Source organism: Bos javanicus, chromosome 13 (assembly GCF_032452875.1).
Source record: "Bos javanicus breed banteng chromosome 13, ARS-OSU_banteng_1.0, whole genome shotgun sequence".
In the NCBI taxonomy this organism is placed as follows: domain Eukaryota; kingdom Metazoa; phylum Chordata; class Mammalia; order Artiodactyla; family Bovidae; genus Bos; species Bos javanicus.
In genome coordinates this window covers 82,730,231-82,748,316 of record NC_083880.1, presented here as the reverse complement: position 1 = coordinate 82,748,316, position 18,086 = coordinate 82,730,231, and the positions used below count along the sequence as shown (strand labels likewise).

General features: G+C 43.8%; 1 long non-coding RNA gene across 2 annotated transcripts; it reads right to left on the bottom strand.

Annotated features, from left to right (window-relative positions):
- Positions 1-6,318: 6,318 nt before the first annotated feature.
- LOC133259931 (uncharacterized) lies at positions 6,319-16,202 on the bottom strand. 2 transcript variants are annotated; one of them, XR_009740600.1, is made up of 3 exons: positions 14,803-16,202; positions 13,964-14,046; positions 6,319-8,544 (listed from the first exon to the last, which is right to left on the bottom strand). It is a non-coding gene; the product is annotated as an uncharacterized LOC133259931 (long non-coding RNA). The 2 variants fall into 2 exon arrangements; XR_009740599.1 differs by having other exon boundaries at positions 15,315-16,198.
- Between the last annotated feature and the right edge of the window lie 1,884 nt (positions 16,203-18,086).

The following is an 18,086-nucleotide window of genomic DNA, read 5'->3' as shown; positions in this document are numbered from 1 at the left end:
TCTGAATTAATTATGCTCAATAAATAATTTTAAAAAATGAACCCCCTGAAACCAAAAAACAATAGGAATTGCTCTCAAATGAGCATCTTATAAAGACTGGAAAAAGTAAAGCTTTAAGATATCTTTTGCCTCCAAATTAAAACTCAGTCAAATATTCGGGTTTCTGAACAAACCATAGGTGAAGACCCTAAGGGTCTCACTCACTTTCTGATATATTCAATTATGTAGATTTTCAGGACCATGGTATCAACTGTGAAATAGGGGCCTTATCAATGGGGTCCCTACAAGCTTTAAACAGACATTTTTCCACATGTGTTACAAAAAAGCTCTGTGATGAAGGGGACTTCTAAATCATCTCTTCTGTTGCACTTAGAAACTTGAGAATGTTTTTGACAGATCCATGACAGGCGGCACATGTCAGTTATTTATCTTTAATTTATAAATCTTACCCAAACTGAATAAACTAAAGGGAGATTAAGTAGGTCATAGAACTAAAATTACTAGAGCTCTTAACCTCCAAGCACAGCTTGATCAAGGGTTCAAATTATTTCACGAGTATACTCTCAGGGCTTCCGTGGTGGCTTAGTGGTAAAGAACCCACCTGCCAATGCAGGAGACACGGTTCGGGTTTGATCCCTGGGTCAGGATGATCCCCTGGAGAAGGAAATGGCAACCCACATCAGCATTCTTGCCTGAGAAATCCCATGGACCAGAGGAGCCCAGTAGGCCATAGTCCATGCGGATGCAAATGAGTTGGACATGATTTAGTGGCTAAACAGCAACGATACTCACTCCCTCTCACACACATCGTTTGTCTCCTTTTTCTCACTTACACTCCAACATATTGGTTCAAAACTCAGAGTCTTTCCTCAAGGCTGCATTGTGGCTGCAGCAGCTCCAACCCTTATAGCCTATTCTGTTCCCATCCAGACAATAGAGTGTCTGTTCTCTCTTAGAAGACTCAGAAAAGCCTCATGGCATCACAATGACTCTGAGAGGTCATATATTCATCTCTAAACCAGGATTCCCGGGGTGTGCATGCACTCACTAAAAATAAAGAGGCACTGACGCACTTTGCAGAAAATCAGGCTTAAAGAGTTACACAGTAAATTTCCTTCCCAGCCTTATTGAGATGTAACTGACAAATACTGCATATATTTAAGGCATACGATGTGAGGATTTCATGAATTCATATTTGCATATTGTCCATCTAGTCAAGGCTATGGTTTTCCCTGTGGTCATGTATGGATGTGAGAATTGGACTGTGAAGAAGGATGAGCACCAAGAATTGATGCTTTTGAACTGTGGTGTTGGAGAAGACTCTTGAGAGTCCCTTGGACTGCAAGGAGATCCAACCAGTCCATTCTGAAGGAGATCAGCCCTGGGATTTCTTTGGAAGGAATGATGCTAAAGCTGAAACTCCAGTACTTTGGCCACCTCATGCGAAGAGTAGATGCATTGGAAAAGACTCTGATGCCGGGAGGGATTGGGGGCAGGAGGAGAAGGGGACGACAGAGGATGAGATGGCTGGATGGCATCACTGACTCGATGGACGTGAGTCTGAGTGAACTCTGGGAGTTGGTGATGGACAGAGAGGCCTGGCGTGCTGCGATTCATGGAGTCGGACACGACTGAGCGACTGATCTGATCTGAAACTCACTAAAATGAAGTTCATTAACATACGCATCACCTCACACGGTTTTCCTTTCCTTCCTTTCGTTTCCTTTTCTGGGAACACTCAGGATCACCCCTCAGTCAGAGGCTCCTAAACGCTCCCCAAAGGCTCTAGCGGAGAGCCTGGCATCGAGCACTAGGGGCATTTGTCAAATGAAATGAGGGATACATTGTTTAAAGATCTAAATTACAAATAAATAAAGTATCAGAACATACAAACTCTCAGTGATATCACAGAGATACTGAGAGTTTGGTTCCAGACCACTGGAATCAAGCAAGTATTTCAACAAAGCAAGTCACACACGTGTTTCGGTTTCCCAGTGCACACTTACCATGACACTGCAGTCTATGAAGTGTGCAAGAGCATCATGTCTAAATAAACAATGCACATACCTTAATTAAAAAGTATTTTATTGCCAGAAAATGCTAACCACCATCTGAGCCTTCGGTTAGCTGCGGCAATAATATCAAAAGATCACTGATGACGCATCACCTACCATTTATATAAACTTCACAGTGATGTTGCGGATTGTCTCACTTTGCTTCTTATAACTATACAGTTAGGCTTTGTGTTATGCCCGTTTTATCTATGAATATTGAATGGCCTCAAGGTGGTTGAGTCTCTGGCTTTTCTAAAGACAAAGCAAAACAAAATACACAAACGTTAAGATGACCCCCAATAATTCTTTTCCTCTAAATTCCATGTCTTTGTGTAGTTCCTTCCCCTTGAATATAAGTGAAACTTGTGACTTGGTTCAATACATGGCAAGCTAATAAGATATCACTTTCCTGATTAGATTTCATTATATGGCAAAGATTCCTGTTATGGTAAATTATCTGCCTGCCAATGCAGGAGATGCTGGACATGTGGGTTCAGGCCTTGGGTCACAGAGGTCCCCTGGAGGAGGAAATGGCAGCCCCCTCCAGGATTCTTGCCTGGGAAATCCCATGGACAGAGGAGCCTGACTGGCTATAGTCCGTGGGGTGTCAGAGTCAGACACCACTGAGCGTGTGTGCGCGCGCGCGCGCGCACACACACACATACACACACACACGATACATTGCATGAAGCTCCATCTCATTAAGCTGGAGCAAAAGGTTCCCTTTGCTGGCGTGGTCAAGTGAGCAATCAAAATGAGGAAGCCCATGTCTCAGGATACCGTGGGTGGCTCCTGAGCACTGGAGCTCTGAGGGTGCTTTTGGCTATAGTCTGCAAGAAAATGGGGGCCTTTCTCCTACGGCCACAATGCAATGAATTCTGCCCAAAACCTGGGGAACCTGCGGGTGGACCCTCAGTCAAGACTCTGAGGAGGCTGCAGCCCTTGCTGACACCTGGTTGCCGTGTGGTGAGATCCTGGGGCAGAGCACCCAGCTAAGTGGTGCAGGAGCCAGGAGCTACCGAGGCAAAGAAACCGAGATGGTAAATGAGAGGCCACCTGAGGTGAAGAGCTGACTCAATGGAGAAGACCCTGATGCTGGGAAAGATTGACGACAAAAGGAGAAGGGGCAGCAGAGGATGAGATGGTTGGATGGCATCACCGGCTCAACGGACCTGAATTTGAGCAAAGTCCAGTAGATAGTGGAGGGCTGGGAAGCCTGTCATGCCGCAGGCCATGGGGTCGCAGAGAGTTGGACACGACCGAGCGACTGAACAACAACAATAAATGAGCGTCATTTTAAGCCACTAATTTGTTACACAGCATAGATAACTCACACAGCTACAAAGTCAGCCTTCCTTGCACAACACCATCGCAGACTTTGCCATGGAAACATGGACAGCCTTGCTAAGGACTCAAGCCTCCTACACAGTAAACAAGGATGAATCACTTTATTTTGTCAAGTTGGCAAAAATGTCTGCTGATTGTGGATGCTCAGCAAAATTAGAGACATACACAACCTAGAGCAACAAGATTAGACGGAAAAAGCCATTTTATCCAAAACAACTTCATTAATCACTGTTGACTGCTCACAAATCAGTGTCAAACTCTTTATCTACACAAATAAAATTGTTTTGCCTATCTTTGCTCATTGAGAAATAAAGAAATAAACTAAAACTGTCCAGTGTGGGTTTTCACCATATTTGGTAGGTCTGCTTGCAATACTCTGACTTAAACGTAGGATTGTTGCACCTCCAGATACATTCTATGGGACACGACGGTGAGGGGACGCATTAAGGTCATCGCAGTCAATCTTTCAGAGCAAGTCAGGGTGGGCCACCAGGCTGGTCTGCAAACTAGCTGCCTCGGTGACATTCTGAAGCTTGTTTGAGGCAAAACTGTGAGCTCTGCTCAAAAATGACTGAATCAGGACCTGCACGTGAGCAGGATTCCTTGCTGACCTGTGTTCACATTAAATTTTGAGAAATACTGCACTGAGAGCCTGTGTGATGCTCATCAGGGGAGATCTGCTAAATCCATCAAGATGCTCCAGGCACGTTAACAGTGGTTTGAAAACAGCCCCAAGTTGGTTTCCGGTTCGTGTTGATTGTTTGCTGCTGACCTGCTTTCCTATGCAGTGTGTTCCAGGGACAGGAGCCAGCTCCAAAGGGAACGGGACTCTTGAGCAACTGAGAGGGAGCCAACCTGTATGAAGTAGAGCACCTGGCATAGGCAAGACTTTGGTGGGTGCCCAGTGATTTTCTGAACCTCTACTCTGAACCCGAGGCATCGGCCAGCACCCAGATCCTCAGTCCTGGGAAGCCTAAAGTAAGCAAGTCCTCTGGCCTCCTCAGGCAGCTGAGACCAGAATCTCCGGGTGTGGGTCTCAGGTGTGAGTATTTTTCAAAGCTCCTCACACAGCTGCTCAGGTTTGGGTACCACAGTCTGGTATTGGGGGTGTCAGATGGGAGTCTTTCAATCCAAGGTAGTGATCCAGCAACTACCATCAACAGGCTAAATCTGGCCCCACGCCTGTGTTTGCAAATAAAGTTTTATTGGAACACAGCTATACTCATTTTTTTTGTTGCTGCTTATCGCCACAGTGGCAGGGGCAGTAGACCTGAAATATCGACCATCTGGACCTTAAAGAAATGCTTTTGCAGCTCTGAGATAAGCTCACACAGCGGCTGTTAAGAATTATCTAAGAAAAAAAAACCCATCCAAGAGAAACTGAGTTTTTGCTTCCTCAGTCTTAACAGGTAGAGGATTGTGAATTTTAGCGAGTTTGTGTGTGTGAGTTCACATACTGAGACTGAGGTATAATTATTTTGTTTTGTTTTGCCAGGAATTCTAGTGAATATAGCCTATCCTGTGAAGAAAAAAAAAGTGATATTCTATCCTGCAACTAATCACAAGTTCTACCTACTTGCTTCAAACAAAGCATTTAAAAATAAGAACAGGTATTTAAAAAAAATAGATGGGTGGTTTCTATTTTTTAAAGCAAGAAGAAAAAGAACATGTGTTGCATGAAATGATGCAGAATCGATTCACTTCTTGAAACCACATGCCTTCAGGAGAACCTCGGCAAAAGTGTCATCTATATTTTCATAGAAAATTTGTTACTTATTTTGGGGGACTGTGCAAATCAAGTTTTTTTTTCCATTTCCTATTGGCTCCCCTCTCCCATGACTTTACCTGGGGTCTATCCTTTAATATGCATTTGCTCTACCAAGACAGTGTCTTCCTTTGGAGGAGTTTGGGCCCAGCTGGATGAGTACATCTATGCTGACTTTCTGTCCATCTTTCCTTCTAGTCAAGTGTCACTAATTTACTGAACCTCTTCAAGCTTCCCTTAAGCAAATGCCAATAATGACCTTCTGTGGATGTTTGAAAATTAATCAGAAGCGTTATACATAATCAGTTACAGTGCTGGGTACAATGACCGCTTTTGCCGTTTGAGGGGAGAGAATTTCGTTATCATTCCTCCTTCTGATTGTCTCTAACTTCTGTCCTGTTGACTCCGAGGGTGAGATCGTGCGGGCAGAGCTGCTCTGCACACTGCGGATGCTGCGGCATCTCTACCTTCTCTGGCTTCCCTGGTGGCTCAGCAGTAAAGAATCTGCCCACAATGCAGGAGCTGCAGGAAACGTGGACTGGGTCGAGAAGGTCCCCTGGAGGAGGGCACGGCACCCACTCCAGTGTTCTTGCCTGGAGAATCCCATGGACAGAGGAGCCTGGCGGGCTACAGTCCATGGGGTTGCAAAGAGTCGGATATGACTGAAGCAGCTTGATACTGCACGACTGCCTTCTGCCTTGATTCCCTGGTGGGTCAGTGGTCAATAATCCGCCTGCCAATGCAGGAGAGGCAAGAGACGCTGGTTTGATGCCTGGGTCGTAAAGATCTCCTGGAGGAGGTAATGGCAACCCAGTCCAGTATTCTTGCCTGGAAAATTTCACGGACAGAGTAGCCTGCAGGGCTACAGTGTATGGGGCCACAAAGAGTCAGACATGACAGCGTGAGCACGCACACAGGCTACCTTCTACCCACTCGATGCCAGTAACATCTGCCCCCTATTCAGTTGTGACAGCCAAAACTGTCTTCAGATAATGTCAAATGTCCCTGCAGGAAGAGTCATTCCTCCTTAAGGATCGCTGTTCTAAGGAGAGAAACCTAGCCCTTCTTCAGGGTATATACATCCTGAGATGTATATATGCTTATATGCATGTACATGTGTGTTTCTACAGGTTGTCGAGGAGACATCTTAGTCGCATTTTTAAAGTTCACTTCAATGAATGTAATGAGTTGCTGGCTTTGCAGTCCCTATTTTTATTCCACATTTTATTTTATGAAAAGGCTAGATGGACCTCATCTGGTTCCTTCACATCAGACAGGGTAACGCTGAGCATCTGTCTGCCAAAAAGCATCACATTGCAAATTGGACTGTCTTCCCATTTCTCACTCAATCCATCTGCTCTTGGTTTGCAGCATTAGGAAGCAGCTGATGTGGTCAGCATATCATCAGAGTGATTTTCAATAAAACTTTATAGATTCAAGACTGTTCCCCAGCTATCAATATATCCAGCATGTAAAAGTCATTCCAGTCCAGAAGAAAACTGGACACATCTCAAATTCTACAACCCAAGACCATGTGGTAGGAACTCTACAGCACATTCCAGTCCAAAGTCCTGGGCTGTAAGACTCCAGCATCTGTATTTACAACCACCACGCCCCCCACATGCTCTGTTGTATCACTTTGCTGAATGCCACACACTGGACCCCAAGAAGTGCACAGTATCCCAATAGCCTGGACCAAAGAGATGGACATTATCCAGAAGGCATGGGTTCTCTTCAGCTGAATGGCAGGGTCACTCCACTTTAATATTACAACATGCTTTAATTTGTAAATACTTTTTTTTAAATTTATTTTTAGTTGCAGGATAACCGCTAGACAACACTGTGTTGCCTTCTGCCACACAACACCGTGGATCAGCCGTGAGTACACATACGCCCCTCCCTCCTGAGCCTCCCCTCCGCCCCACCCTTTCCAGGTGTCAAAGATCATACAGCAAATCCCACTGGCTGTCTACTTTACACACGGGGGAGTACATGTCCCCTGCTACTCTCCACTCGTCCCTCCCTCTCTGTGCCCGAAGTCTGTTCCCTGCGTCTGCATCTCCCATTCTTCCTGCAAGTAAGTTCCTCAGTACTGTTTCACAAGATTCCACGTGTGTGTGTTAATATCCTGTACTTGTTTTTCTCCTTCTGATTGAAATTGTAAATACTTTTCTTTGCACCCATCTCTACACTTTCCTTTGAGCTTTTTTTCTGCTCAGGAATACAGTTTTCCCAGCCAGGTATTACCCCTTAACTCTAATGTGGTCTCCTGCCTTTGGGGATGGACACACCTGTCTCCCCTTCCTGCCCCCTTCCCCCCATCAAAGCAGGCACTCACATGCTTCCTCTCGGTTTTTGCCCTTCTTACCTCCAGCAGACACTGTGAACTCTGCCGGATTAAGCGCACCGCTGCAGATGTTACAGTTTATAAGGTTTAGGGCAACAATTCATCTTTTCCTCCTCTGGTGCTGTCAACACTGCCCTCCAATTCTCCACCCTTCAAAATTAGGGGCAGAGAAGATGAGCAGCTGCTTTTCCTGCTGCTCTGAATAATTCATGCCAGTTTAGCTTCAGCTTGGTGATATCAGTGGCCTTGTTTAATACCGAGGGGAAGGAAGAGCCTCTTGAGAATTTTCCAAAGCATGAATTTAAAAGGAATAAGATTTTTTAAGCCTCCAGATTCTTCTGACTTTTTCTCCAACACAAATAAAATACAACAAAAATTAAATTGACAATGGAACTTTCATTCTTTTCAAGATTCTTCTTCAAGATGAAATTAATCAAGTACATTTATTTACATTTACTTTAGGAGCTATGCCATCCAGCCAATAATCTGTGTTGAGTATTCTCTGTGCTACAGGCACGTTACTGGGCAGCTGGGGGGCTGGGGGTGGGAGACGCCGGCATCCCCCTCAACCAGGGGGCGCACCTGCTGGCGGAGGAGACGGATACACATCAAAAGAACTGCCGAATAACCACTCTCAAGGCAGCAGACGCCCTCCGCTATGACTATGGACCCACCACATTAATTCATCTTACAAATGCTTGTATTTAAGGGCTGTGCACCAGAGGCTACTGGACAGTGAGGAAACAGCAGCGCGTGAGCAAAACGGACACAGCGGCGGCCTTGATGGAGCTACTCAAGTGCGGGACCGAGTGGTTGATCGTCCGCACGCACATAAAGGCACCATCTGAGATGAGTGCGGTGAAAGAACGCTCCGCAGCAAAAACACTTCCCAGGAGTTCTCACACGTCCGCTTATCCGCTCATGCCTTCATCTGAGTGCTGTATGTGCATTTCCTTCTCAGCGCTAGGCACTTAGATTTCAGCGCTGGCTGCGGTTGGATGGGCCCCCTGACCTCACAGGACTGCAGTCACCTGGAGGATGAATAATTGAAGAAGCAAAAACAAAGACGCTCATGTACTTAAAACTGTGCTAGTTCTGGGTCAAGGTTGTAAATAGGAAATACGTAGACTTTTTTACATGAATTACCTTACGTAGCGCTCATAACTGCCCTTTCCATGTGATTAACTTGTTTACACATGTTGGCACAGTGGTAAAACAATCTGCCTTCCAATGCAGGAGACCCAAGAGCCGCAGGTTTGATCCCTGGGTCAGGAAGACCCCCTGGAGTAGGAAATGGCAACCCACTCCAGTATTCTGGCCTGAAGGAGCCTGACGGCTACTGTCCCTGGGGTGGCGAAGAGTCGGACACAACGGAGCGACTGAGCTGCATGCGGGCAAACCTGAGTCTCACAGACGTTTTAAGGACACGGGACTGATAAGCCCCATTGAGGCATCACCACCATGGGTTCCCATTGCTTTAGGATAAAACTTAATCCCTGACTATTTACAAAGTCCTGGATGAACCACCCTTGTGTTGAAGACAGATTGCAGGATAAGCAAGAGGCTATTGGCCATTACACACGAGGCCAAGACTGAAAGCAAAAATCAACATTATATCGAGCCCTTGACCTCCATAGCTTGGTGCTTCTAAAAAGAACCCATTCAGCTCTAAATATCACAAAGCTTGACTCTAGTATAGTGTGACTCACTGTATTTTTTCGTGTTTACATCCTTTGCTCAGATTTTCTCACGTTTATCTCCGGTTTAGCAACATGGCTCTTGAACAGCTTCCAGATGTTGTTCTATAGCCCAGGCCAGATTTCACTCTAACTAGTGTCAACTCTGCATATAAAGAAAGGAGTTCAGAAATCAGGATTTCCTTTCCTGCCAAGAATCCCTAGAAACCCTGATCCCAATATATTGTAGACATTTTTCCCTTAATTTTACCGTTTAGCCTCTAAGTCTAACCAGGTGGTACTAGAGGTAAAGAACCTGCCTGTCAATGAAGGAGACACAAGAGACACGAGTGTGATCCCTGGGTCAGGAAGATGTCCTGGAGAAGGAAATGGCACCCCACTCTAGTATTCTTGTCTGGAGAATCCCATGGACAGAGGAGCCTAGTGGGCTACAGTCCACAGGCTTTCAAAGAGTCAGACATGACTGAAATGACTTAGCATGCACCCATGCAGCTTCTAGGGTCTGTGCTTGGTTAATGAGTGATGGGGTTTTGTGCAACAAAAATCAAAACACAATACCATGCTTTTGGAATAAAAACTGATACATTTTATCTAGATGAGAAAAAAAAATGAATTTGGGAATATTTTGGCTACTTAGTAATACTGAGAGTGACCTATGAAGCTAAACTAGAGGGGCAACATATGTCTGAAACTAGACAAAAAATTTCTCCCATGAGATCTATTTCAATTTTTTTCCCTTAATGTCCAGTTACAGGGTTGGGCAGTGATGTTCCCTGAGTCTGTTTCATGTCACTGGTGTCAGAGTAGCTGGTGTGAAACATGATAATCGGGTTCAGGACCTATGATTTTGAGTTTTTCATGCCTACAGTGTCCTTAAAATTAATCTGTTGAATGTACAATTATTTTAAACACCCTTTTTAGTTAGAAATCATTTTTAAAAGATAATTTTACATTAAAATATGACTCCTTATCCTTTAATTCTTAAAGTTTAAGCTCATTTAATATAGCAAAGGTTGAATAAATTCTCTAGGTAATATATGGATGTTAATTAAAATTCCAAATCTACCTTCAGTGGAGATACCACATCAATATGTTTCCTTTGAAGCAAACCAAATTAAAAATGTGACTTTAAATTTATTATCAAGTATCTGTTGAGGAACTATTATGCTTTTGTTCATTCTTTTGTTTTTTGAGTAGGAAAAGAAACAAAAATTTTACTCATAAGATATTATGGTGTATTGGGATCACAGTGTACTGGGAAAAATTTTAGCAGATAATTAAAATCAAGTGTGATTACATTTGTCTTAGATTTTTTTTTCTCTGTAAAGAAAATCTCATTATTAAAATCCCTATAAGGAAAAAACAGGTTTAAAAAATAAAACTTTGTGTAGATGGAATTTTAAAATCCTTTAACGCCAACTTGATTTTTTTTTCCCATGAAAGCTATTGTTTTCTAACACTCTTTGTGAATAACTTGGCTCCCATATTGAGAGGAGAATCGTGATGTAATTAAGAGCATGGACGCAGAGACTCCTGTCTGGCCTCAATTCCGTCTCTGCCAACCTCTAGCTGCAACTTTGGACAAGTTCCTGAGACATATTGTGCCTCCGTTATCCTATCTGTAAAATGAGATAATCATCATAGCTATTATTATCAAGTTACTAAAAGGCTTAAATGAACTCCTAATTGGAAGTGCTTAGAGTAATGTTTTATATCTCACAGACACTCAAGAAGAGTTGTTTATTATTGGAGAAGAGGGCGGCAGAGGATGAGATGGTTAGGTAGAGTCCCCAGCTCAATGGACATGAATTGGAGCAAACTCCTGGAGACAGTGGAGGGCAGAGGTGTCTGGCGTGCTGCAGTCCACAGGGTCACAAACAGCTGGACACAACAACCAGTTGTTAACATTATCATTTCACAGCAAGAGACTATTTTCCTATACTTTTTATTGCTTTTAATTTTACACAATACTTTTGCATTTCTTATCCAAATTGACCCTAAAACCACCAGCTAAAGATGGGGAAGACAATACTGCCCACTATATATGGGGAGCCTGCATCTGAGAGCTTGAGACTCTCAAGTTTATTTCACGGCACAGGAATCCTTGTTCTCTCACACCTCCCCTACCACCATGCTTGGCTGGGAGTCCAGATGGACTTGATCTTTACTGGTCACTTGGTCTTCATTTGATACCTCTCATCAGTTCTTTCACAGGAATCGAACATGACTGAGCGACTTGACTTTCACTTTTCACTTTCATGCACTGGAGAAGGAAATGGCAACCCACTCCAGTGTTCTTGCCTGGAGAATCCCAGGGACGGGGGAGCCTGGTGGGCTGCTGTCTATGGGGTCACACAGAGTCGGACACGACTGAAGTGACTTAGCAGCAGCAGCAACAGACTGACCAACGACTCTGGGGAAGTTAAAAACCACATTGTAGGAAGTAAGTTGGAGAAGCATTTCTGTCCACAAACCCAGAGGAGACAGCTCCATCTGCCTCTGAAGCCATTAGATAATACCAGGCAAGAGTAATGGAGTGGGGTGCCATTGCCTTCTCCAAGATAATACTTGTAATGATACCAAATTAGAATGAAGTCTGATGGGTCCAACCGGGGCCACCCTCAGGTAATTCTCATTGATAAGAGTAACTGTGTGTTTTCTGTAAACCACCCAGTCCCCCTACCCTAGAGGAACAGAGCTCACAAGAAGGCTGCAGGTCTTGTAGGATGGCCGCAGGCTGCACCTGTGAGGGGTAGAGATATCTTAACATGCTCTGTCCCCATCTCAGTCATCAGGCAGCTTCCCTCTGCACTGAAGGCTAGTAAATAAGTATTAAATGAATTAATCATAGCATTGCTTCAGGACTTGAATTCATGGACTTAACTAAGCACTATATGTTAAAACACATGGTATGCAGGCCCTGAAAATGTTACTTCTTCCTTTCTTTGCAAATAAGTATAATAGCACTGTACCATTCCAAGCAGATATGCATTGTTTTTTCACTTAATAATAAAATTGTTCACTGAATGACTAAAACTCTTTGCTGATTGAGTATATGGCCTGGAGATATGCTTCTATTTGAGTGCAAAGGAAGCTGAGTAACCCTGTAATTATTATAATATTGTTTTCCATCAACAGAATCATAAAGTTGAATCGGGTAAGTAGTGGTTAGTAGTTAGTGGCTAGTGGTTAGTAACCGAACTGAAGGCCACCCTGCTCCAGCCTGCTAGTTTATGCAGGAATAAGACTACTGCGTAGCCAGATATTTTTAAGGGAATCCAAATCAGTAGATTATTATGTGAAGTTTCCAGATTGTTAAATATTGATCATAAAATGCATTTAAGGTAACACACCAGGCATCTGCTTCTTGCCAAGTCGAATAATAGGAATTGTATTTACTACCCCCTAGCAAAAAACTACACAAGATACTTAAAATAACGGATACGGTAACGAAGGACAATGATCCCGAGAGGTAGGAAACACAGGAGAAAATCCATAAACAAGAACTCAATAAACTTGACTTCACCACAATTTAGAACTTCTGCTCTTCAAAAGACAATGTTAACAGAATGAAAAGATTGGAAAGAAATGTATCTGGTAAAGCACTTGTGTTCAGAATATATAAAGAACTCCCCAAACTCAATAATGACAAATATTACATAGTATCATTTACATGTGGAATCTAAAACATTGACACAAATGACTGTATTAATATTTACAAAACAGAAACAGACTCACAGACATAGAAAACAAGCTTATGGTTAATAAGGGCAAAGTGGGTAGGGATAACTGAGGAGTTTAGGATGAACATACACACACTGCTATACATAAATTAACAACAAGGACCTACTGTATAGCACAGGGAACTGCACTCAGGATTTTGCAGGAACTTCCACGGGAAGAGCACCTGAAAAGCCGCATATATGTGTGGCACTCACAGTGCAGCTGAAACTAACAAAACTGCACAGGAACTAGACTTCAGGTTTTAAAAATATAAAATAACACTCAATAAGAAATCAACAAAATATTTGAATGGACTTCACCAAAGAAGATATACAGATGGCAAATTAACACATCAAAAGAAGTTCAACATTATTAACCAGTAGTGAAATGCAAATTAAAACCCTGATGAGATACCATTACAACCCATTAAAATGGCTTGAATTAAAAATACTGGCAATACCAAATGATGGTGGACACGTGAAGAAGTTAGGATGTGAAGAAAATGGTGGTTGGAAATTTAAAATATTGCAACTACTTTAGAAACACAGTTTGGCAATTTCTTTAAAACCTAAATATACACTTATTTTCTGAGCTAGCCATGCCAAGTGCAGGTATTTGCTGAGGAGAGAAAAATGCATCATCCATACAAAGATGCATACCCAGATATTCACAGAAACTGCATCTGCAGTGGCCCCAAGTGAAAATAACCCAAATATCCATCTATTGATGGATAAACATATGGATATGTTTAAACACATGGATAAACACATGGCATATGGATAAATACTGTGGTATGTCTATACAATGGAAGACTAGTCCACAAAAAAGGGATGAATTATAAATATCTACTGCACCATGGATCTCAAAATAATTATGCTCAGTAAAGAAAAACAAACCAAAAGATTATATTCTCTATGAATCTTTTTTATAAATCTCTAGAACATGTAAACTAATCTGTCAATCTGGGCTGCTATAACAGAAATACCATAGCCTGGTACTGTCTTAGAAACAATAGAAATGTATTTCTTACCTTTCTGGAGTCTGGGAAGGTGAAGGTTAAGATTTCGTATCTGGTGAGAGCCTGCTTCCTGGTCCTGGATGCCATGTCCTCACCTGGGGGAAGGGGTGAGGGCGACCTCTGCAGCCTCTTTTTTAAGGGCACTAATCCTATTCATGAGGGCTCCACCCTCATGGCCTAATCACCCCTCAAAGACCCCACCTCTTAATACCATCACACTGGGGGTTAGGTTTCAACTGATGAATTTGGGGGGAACATAGACACTTAGTCTACTGATAATCTCTAGTGACAGAAGGAAGAACGGGGTTACATAGGGATAGGGTAGGGCAGAGAGGGGCAGGCGGGAGGAAATACAGAGGCATATGAGGATATATTTGAACTTCCCTGGTGGCTCAGATAGTAAAGAATCTGCCTGCAATGCAGGAGACAGGGGTTCAATACCTGGGTCAGGAAGATCCCCTGGAGAAGGAAATGGCTCCTCACTCCAGTATTCTTGCCTGGGAAATCCCATGGACAGAGGAGCCTGGAAGACTACAGTCCATGGGGTCACAAAGAGCCGGACACAATTGAGTGACTAATACATTACTTTTTTTTTTCATGAGGATATATTTAGGGATAATGGATACGTTCACCACCTTGATAGTGGTGATAATTTAGTGGGTATACACGTACAAAAAATTCTATAAAATTATACTTTTTAAATATGTTTGGAATTAAATGTCAATTACAGCTCAGTAAAGCTATTAGAAAACAAAACAATAACATGGATTTTAAAAGGTAAACACCAGGTCGGCGACACGCAGGACTCTGGGCTATGAGTTTGCAAACTCTGATCTGTGTTCATGACTTACTTTCAGGAAAATACTCACAGCCCCGAACACCTACACTAAATTACGAAATGAAATGTTTGCTAAATGGGGGCTCTCTTGTTGGCTCCTTTCAAACAAAGCAAGTACCACTTCCAACTCTTTCCTTGAATGATCCAAGCCAACTCTTTCTGAATGGTTTGATGGCTGCTGAGCAAAAGTTCTGATTTAAGTCCAGAATCTCTTAATAGCAAAAGATGGCATGCGAGGCAGAACTCGTTTCCCTTTTGACGTTCACACATAATTCCTCTTCACAGCGGCAGGAATTACAGGTTTAATAGCACCCTGAATCTCTGCTGACAAAGTCCCTTCCCAAACCTCACTTGCCTCACACAACAGACTCTCTCTGTGATGTGGAACTATTGTTCACAAAGCACTGTGGAGACATCTTTCTGAAAGACTCCAATACGTGAAGGGAATGGAGATTTTCCTTACAGCGGGTTTCATAAATGTATGAGGTAGAATAAAAAGTTTTAAATCCGCATTTAGGAACTTACTGAAAGCATCTACGTGTAACTATGGATTGCACGAGCTGGGCAGAATGAACAGAGCTTTCTCTTTCTCCTCTGCTCCCTTAACCTCGCTCCCTTTTCTACACTGACGTCTTTGAAAAGACGCAGGCTTTTTCATTCAGGAGCATGGTCATTTTGGTAATAAGAAGATCCAGCCAACGGAAACACCGCTCTTCCCAGCGCTGTAACGCCTGTCTGTCTCCACTGGCCTCAGAGTGGCTCCTTCCTCCCCATCGGCCGGGCCGACTGCGGTCCCGGGCAGAGGCAGCAGGCACAGGGCCTGCCGCGGGCCAGCGGGCCCGGCCGTGGGCCGCCTCGGCGGAGCCGTTCCTGCTCTGTCTGGCACGTGGGGCGCATTCCTGAGAGCGGCCCCGTGGGGGCTCCATCTACGCGCCCCCGCAGAGATGCGAGCCGTCTCTCCCGTCGTCCGCTGGGACGCCTCCTCTCTGCGGGGGCGCCGGTCTGTGGGGCTTCCAGGGCCTCCTTTACGACGCTTGGTTCTGCCTTCAGACGGTCAGGGCTGGTCCGTGAGAAGCGCGCCTTCCTGTTCTGAGCCCAAGGGAGGCTCGCAGGGCAGCCCTCTCTGCTCGGCTAAGCCCTCCATCCCTCGGCTTCCCTTCATTCAGCATCCGATGCTGATCCCTATGTCCCCAAAATCAAGGAGGACGTATGTCTAGTTCTCAATGTGGTTCTCTTCAAAATCTCTCCGTTGGATAGAGGTAAAGAATCTGCCTGCCAATGCAGGAGACCCCGGCTTGATCCCTGGGTCGGGAAGATCCCCTGGAGAAGGGCACAGCTACCCACTCCATTGTTCTAGCCTGGAGAATCCCATGGACAGAGGAGCCTGGCGGGTTACAGTCCATGGGTTGCACAGAGTCGGACACAACTGAATGACGAACACTGACACTGCCTAAGAAAGTAACACCGTGTTCATTTCTCCACCGCGAGGTGCAATTCCGGAATACACAGCACAGCCACTGCTCTGCGCGAAGACCACCGAGTCCTGGCCCTGCCGCCCCTCCACGTGGCTGGTGGCTGCGTGACGGGCTGCTGCTGGCGGCACCCCAGAGTCCTAACCTCTTGGCAAAGCCTGCGCAGCTGATGGAACCTTGAATTAAAATGGGAGAGCATTTGTCTCTTGTCCATTTCTGAGCTTTAGAAAACAACAGGAAGGTAAGGGAAGGCAACAGAAAAAGTCATATTAAATTTCATAAGCTTACATAGAAAAAAGGGCTCAGTGAATGTTGTAATTACAACTGGCCAATAGCTTATCTCTCTTTTCTCTGTGCTCCAGGGATGAGATCATACTGCAGTTTTCAGCTTAAAATTAATTCCATGAAAATCTATTTTATGAGAAGTTTTGAGAATTTTCTTGAATTACAATCCATAAATGAAAATGTGTGGAAACATGACTCAGAATAACTTGAACTCAGTACCTCAGTGATTATAACCTTATTTTAAATTGTTTAAAACATTCAAGCTAATCATTTAAATTATCTAAAATTCTTTGTGCTAAAATACCCAAATGTTTCAAAGGAAAGTAGGTTGGGGTGATAGTGTTTTATTTAAATTAAATACATAATTGCCAAAAGTATATTCTTTAAGGTTCGGGGAGCTTGGGTTAATTCAGTTTTCACTGCCTGCTTAAAATGGGGTATGTTCAAAGAATATAGAACTAGGTTGGATATTTGCTAAGCTGCCACTTATCTCTATTACCTTATGATTCTATCTTTGCTATTTTTAAATGACAATATCCAGGCTTAAAACGAATGTAAAAATGGGTATAAATGTAAAAAGGTGCTCCTCTTCCCATCACAGTCTGACCTTGATACCACACCTCAAAGGGAACTATCGTAAACAGCTTAGTTCTTTACACACACTCATACACAAACACACACACATACACAAACACACACACACACGCTAACACACACACACACACACACAAATAAATATCCAGTGGCACAAGCTTACACAGTGCTTGCCTGCTTGCTTTTACCAAAAAACACAAAAAGCAGGGGGCGCCTCTCAGCACAACTCTGTAACCAGCTTTCTGGTTTGTGTTGTCCCGTCACTTCCTTCTATACATCATGGCTCTCCTTTAGCAGAGGCATGCATGATCTGTATTTCTTTTTAAGGTGGTCAACACAGCTCATATTTACTAGGTCAATTCACTTAATCATCTAGTCTTGTTGGTCTTTCAGGCAGCTTTAGGGTTTTTGTTTTCTTTTTCCAAGGCTGCCATAATTATTAATGTGCCGTGCTGTGCTTAATTGCTCGGTCCTCTCTGACTCTTTGTGACTCCATGGACTGCACGAATCCTCATGTGCCCACCAGGCACCTCTGTCCATGGGATTCTCCAGGCAAAAGTACTGGATTAGGTTGCCATGGCCTCCTCCGGAGGATCTTCCCGACACAGAGCACGAACCCAGGCCTCCCGCAATGCCGGTGGATTCCTTACCATCTGAGCCACAAGGGAAGCTCAAGAATACTGGAGAGGGTAGCCTGTCCCTTCTCCAGGGGATCTTCCTGACCCAGGAGTCCAACTAGGGTCTCCTGCCTTGCAGGCTGATTCTTTACCAGGTGAGCTACCAGGGAAGCCCAAATGTCAATAATAAGACTTAAAAGTCTGTATGTGACATTTTCTTGTTCAGAGCTCCCATTACTCTTGCTTATATTTTAAAAAATAGAAAATGCAGACATTAAGATGAGTGATTAACTCAAGGGTGAGGACAGGGGGCTGCATGGGAGCGGGTT